At 44.6% G+C, this 5,713-nt stretch overlaps 2 pseudogenes; one reads left to right on the top strand and one right to left on the bottom strand.

Annotated features, from left to right (window-relative positions):
• Window positions 1-205: 205 nt before the first annotated feature.
• LOC105743541 lies at window positions 206-997 on the bottom strand (annotated as a pseudogene).
• Window positions 998-1,178: 181 nt separating this feature from the next.
• LOC101568205 lies at window positions 1,179-1,654 on the top strand (annotated as a pseudogene).
• The last annotated feature ends 4,059 nt before the right edge of the window (window positions 1,655-5,713 follow it).

The raw sequence follows: 5,713 nt of genomic DNA, 5'->3' as shown, positions 1-5,713 counted from the left end.
TTTTTTTTTTTTTTTTGATCATATAGTGGGCCTTTATTACTAACTAGTAGGCAGGTGGAGACATCAAATTAAAAATGCCATGACTCATACATTATATCAATTCAGTTTTTAAAATATCTCAGTATCCAGATTGACATATCAAAATGTTGAGTGCTCAAGCATTTGAAGGCCTCTGCAGCATGGCAGGAAAATGTACCTACCAGATTTAAGGTTCTGTTCTGCACACAGGGGCCCTGGTCACAGTAATCTCTCCAACAATACCATGACTTCCAAAAAGAGTGTGTTTGTCACCAGATCCTGAGCCTTTCTTAGCTACATCTTCTACTGGGAAAGCAACAGAAAGAAAGACTGGGCCTTGTGGCCCGGGGCCATCCTGCCCACCTGTAGGAGGACTGGCATTCTGGGGACTCCCGGCATGTTTCTTGGAATGTCTGGTCCATAGCGACATCGATGGGCACTTGGACTGTAGTGAATCTCTTCAGGCCATCTGCCTGGGAGCAACAGTATGTCCGGGATGAGGATTCCAAATCCTGTACTTCCTGAACAGTTGCACCCACTAAAATAAAAGGTGACAGGCTGGTCTTCTTGTTGCCATCCTACCATCATGCAAGTAGAAGTGACTTTTGGTGAATTCTGCTGCAGAAACTGTAGATCCTTGGAATTAGATAGTGGTTGCTTGGGGGAAAGGCACAGGTTCAGGGTACAATGAGGGTAGCTTTGTTGATTTGTATCAGTTAGACAAGAGTCTACATGATGTTAGCATGGAGTGGTGGTTGTCCTGCTTCACTTGTTGCTATTGCTAGCATCTAAGTGGCAAACTGAGCCAGGTCACCAGGACATAGGCGAACTCTGCAGAGACCCATGCTAGAGATAGTGAGCAGGGTGGGGTGGTGGCCTTGGGCAGGGCTGGCCTGGAAGGACAGTGAACTGCTTCAGCCCCCGCCTCAGGTTGCAGGCACTCTGCAATAATGGAAACTGGGTGGCTTTGTTGATGCATTGTGGCCCCAAAATACTGTCCTCCTCTGTGGCTGTGCATTTTTCCATCTGTGTACATTCTTAGAAGACCACGGATATTCCTTGATATTCTTTTAAACATTCTAGTTTCTCCTCCAGCATCATTCCTTCTGATCATTTCTCTACTTTAATCTGATAGAATTGTTTAATCATCGCTGTCCGTGCCACTCATTTCAGCTCAGGGTGGCCCTGCTTCTCGTGTCCAGAGCTGGAACTCAATCACCACCATGTCAAGCAAAAAAGCAAAGACCAAGACCACCAAGAAGTGCCCTCAGCACGCAACCTCCATCATGTTCGCCATATTCAACCAATTGCAGATCAGGAGTTCAAGACGGCCTTCAACATGATCTACCAGAACAGAGACGGCTTCATGGACAAGGAGGACCTGCATGACACACTGGCCTCACTGGGAAAGAACCCCATGGATGCCTCCCAGGAGCCACGATGAATGAGACGCCAGGCCCATCAATTTCATCATGTTCCTCACCATGTTTGAGGAGAAGCTCAAGGGCACGGACCCCAGGACATCATCCAGAACACCTCTGCCTGCTTCAATGAGGAGGCCACTGGCACCATCCAGGAGGACTACCTGCGGGAGCTACTCACCACCATGGGTGGCCACTTCACAAACAAGTTGTGATTACAGATGTGTGCCACCACACCAGGACTTAGTCGCTGGCTCAGCACGCCCTAGGGGCAGGGCCAGTGGGGCATGTGGGACAGGGAATCAAACCCTGGCCCCTGCTCTTGCCAAAGCAGGCACTTAGTCCACTGACATATCTCACTGGCCCCCAGTAACACATTATTAATATAGTTCAATATTGTATGACAGGCCACTAGGTTCTGTTAATTTGCTTTTTCATTTTTTTCTCTCTAAATGCTTCTATCTGGGTGGTCTCTATTCTTTTGTTTTCAAGTTTACCAATCTTTTCTTCTTTGGGGACCACTATGCTGTTAATCTCATTCAGTATACTTGAATTTCAGATATTATTTTAACCTCCAGAGCTACTATTTCATCCCTTTTTATAAAAAAAAAAATTCAATCATCTCATCATTATACTCATTCTTTCTTTTAAATCCTTGAGTACTTGGCCTATTTGGTTTCCTTCTTTTTTCTCTCTCTTTTTGCGGTACTGAGGATTGAACTCAGGACCTTGTGCTTGCCAGGCAAGTGCTTATTCTACTGAGCTATCTCTTCAGTCCTACTTGGCCTATTTGTAACAGCTGTCTGAAGATGGTATGTCATGTGCTCTTCTCAGGTACCTCGTTGTTTGTGGCATAGGGTCATTTTAGGAACTGCTACTTCTGGACCAGAAGTAGTCTTCCCAAGCAATTTTAAAATATTTTTCTATCTTGGGACAGTTTTAGGTTTACAAAAAATTATGAGGAAGATATAGAGATTTCCTGTGTATCTTTTGCCATAGCCTCCGATTAGTAGCACCTGATACAGGTATCAGAGAACAGCTGCTGCAAGTGAGGAATCTTCATTTACACATTAGTCAATTACATTTCCATTAGTACAATAAATAACTGATATGATCAACTTATAAAAGAGAAAAGGTACATTTGGGCTCATACTTTTGGTGATTTCTGTCCAGAGACATCCAGCTAAGCCACACCCATATCTCTGTCCCACAGAAATTAAGATAATAAATATCTGCTCTCTTCAGTCACTAAGTTCGGTAGGCAATTTATTATATAAAAATAGGTACCAATACAATAAATTATTATGACCAGTTTAAGATCTTTTCCTATTTTCCTTTCTTATCACTTTGATCGCAGTTGCCCCATTCAATCCCAAGATGTTTTTAAAAATCTCAAAGTAAAAAAGGGTTGGGTATTTCTCCCTTCCTTGACAAATTTCTATACAAATTCAAAAAACACCAAGGTTGCCCCTATGAGTGGGTGTGTGGGAGTGGTAACAGGAACCCATCCCCTGCAGAATCAGATCCCAGCTCTACAAAACTGTTTCTGGCCTCTTCCCACAGAGCAAGGGAGTCACACCTGGCTCTACATTTGTGTTGCTTGAGGTCTGAGGTAGATTTTTCCAGAACAAGAGTCTAAGGATGAGCTAGCAGCTTTCCCATAAGAGAGAAAAAAAAAAATGCTAGCAAATTTCAGTGGTCAATCCCCTAATTACAACAGTGACAAAAACTCTTTCTGAGAGGTATTTCCATTGGGTCATAGATTTAATAGTTGTTCCACTGAGGCACCCTCTGCAATAGAACAGAATGTTTTTTGCCAGCAGTCCTTAGGCTGAGCAGATCGCCCTCCCACCACTCCTCTACTGAGCACGGCAACACACAGCCATAACACAGGCTCCCTCACTTGCCACTGAATGATGCCTCTTCTGTGAATAGCTAATGATTATTCCCAGGAGAATCTGGCAGGGCCTCTTCCCACTTGGGAAATTGCCACAAGGCTGTGGGCCCAAATCTTAGTCCATAGATGTGTCTGGGTCCCATGAAGATACACTGGAGTAGAACCCGCCCAATCTACAGAAATCCACATTGGTTGACAAAAACATGCAGTTTCCAGGACCAGCAGGGTGGTCATGCTTGCAACCCTATTCCTGTTTGCTGCAGAGAGGTTTGGTGAATGGACTGTCTTGTGTTTAACAGGGTGGTGACAACTCTGCCCTGTGCAGCACGATCCATTCTGCATACCTGCTTACAATTTGTAGCTTTCTTAACTTCTTTTCCAAGATGTTTTATTTGGTGCTTGCTTCAGCAGCACATACACCAGAAGGCTTTGTCTCACCTGGACATAGTCATTAGAACAGTTATAATTAAAAACAAAGAAACAGAAAACAAGTGCTGGTGAGAGTTGAACTAATTAAAACACTGTGCTCTGGCAGTAGTGTTTAGGCTAGAAAGATGGTGGAAGAAGAGCAAAGAAAAAAAGATCCCCTTGGTTCTAGAAAATCTCCTGAAAAAGAAGAAGGCTTAGTATAGTGGTTGATACATTGTGTCTTGGGGGTCCTGCGCTGGGGCACAATTGGCTCTGCCCCAGAGTGACTCAGCACAAAGAGACCATATAAAGGGGCTGAGGAAGTAGTCAATGTTCCACTTTTTCCAAGGAACTTCAGTCTTGGCATTTGGCTTGGACTTCATCGCCTGGCTTGCAGCGCAGACTCTTTGGCCTCCAGCTTGAATCCTTCACCTTCCGTCACAGACTCTTCAGCGTCCATCGCAGACCCTTCAGTCTTCCGTCGCAGACCCATTAGCTGACCAATAGAGACTTGCATGGAGCACAGCAGTGAGCTTCAGACCTTGGGACTGAATTCTTCAGTCTGGGGTGTGCAGATGCCCTCTGCACACTTCCTCATCTGACTCTGCAGCTGACTGTCATAAAGCCAATCTTGTAATTCCTTCTACATTGTATATCTTGTGCTAATATCTGTTCCTTATATTATATCTGTTCCTCTAAGTAAAGCCCTGACCAATACACTTAATCCCTCAAAACCACCCAGGCAAAGTAGGCACTTTTGACAAAGGAAGAGAGGAAGGTAAAAGACATCACATTTAAGCACTGGAATCTTTGCTTCATGATTCCTGGTGACAGCGGCGTGATGGGGTGCGCGTGAAATGTCTAGAAGTGAAACTTAGCACTTTGGAAGTGCCTGTGAACGTTCCCTGACCTTTGCTGTCCATCTCCTAAGTATTCACGGGGTGAGTTCACTAGTACAGAAGACCATTGCAAGACTTCACCTGAAGAAGTTGTTCAGTGGTGTCTTTGTTAAAGTCACCCCCAAACTCTCAAAACGCTGCGGATAGTGGAGCCTTAGGTGACCTAGGGATTTCCAAATCTGATGTCTGTCGGGGAACTCATTTTGAAACATGGACAGGGCCAGGTCAAGAATAAGACCTTCCCACCAATGGACAGCACTGTGATCGAGGCGCACCTGGGCATCATTTGCTTTGAAGACCTCATTCACAAAATCACCTTTCCAGAGGCGCATTTCCAGGAGATTGCCTGCTTCTTGCACCCTTTTCACCTGTCTGTAGCCCGGCATGCTACCAAGAACAGGGTGGGCTTCCTCAAGGAGAAGGGCTCACCTGGCTATCAGGGTGAGCGCATCAACCAGCTCATCCGCCAGTTGAACTAGTTCCAGAATAACAGAGACTAATAGTGTTTCGACAGGACATCCTCTCTGCTTCTTGTACTATGGATAACCACTAAGAAGATAACAAGGTACAATGTATTGATTATCAAAACTGTCCTATTAATCAGCTTTGAAACTGTCTCATTCATATTTATTTCTCAATAAAATTAAAATTAATAAAAAAACAATAACAGAGAACAGTTTTTTGAAGCATGTTTTTGTTTTTGGAACTGTTACCAAGTGTCTTCAGGGAAGACGATTTTTCTGCTTTCAGAGACTGGAAGGAAGTATAAGGGAATCGGCATGGAAGGTACCACTCAGCACCACCCTGTCCAGTATCATGCCCACTTGCTATGTGGCTTCCTCATTTGGTACTGGGTTTAATCAGTTTTACCTGAGAAATGGTGCTTATAATCTCATTGGCTGATCATAGTTTTGTCCCACCTCATGCCCACCTAAGTGAGTTCCCATGTTCTCCACCACCTTAGACTGGCCTCACCACATGGCTTTCCTCTATAAAAGTCCCTGAAAGAGACAGCTTCCCGGGGACACCCACTCGGGTCCCCCTTCTGTCCTCTCAGACAGGAGCTTTAT

This window comes from Octodon degus, unplaced genomic scaffold (assembly GCF_000260255.1).
Source record: "Octodon degus isolate 3935 unplaced genomic scaffold, OctDeg1.0 scaffold00007, whole genome shotgun sequence".
Classification (NCBI taxonomy): domain Eukaryota; kingdom Metazoa; phylum Chordata; class Mammalia; order Rodentia; family Octodontidae; genus Octodon; species Octodon degus.
This window is presented reverse-complemented; position numbering and strand designations above follow the sequence as displayed.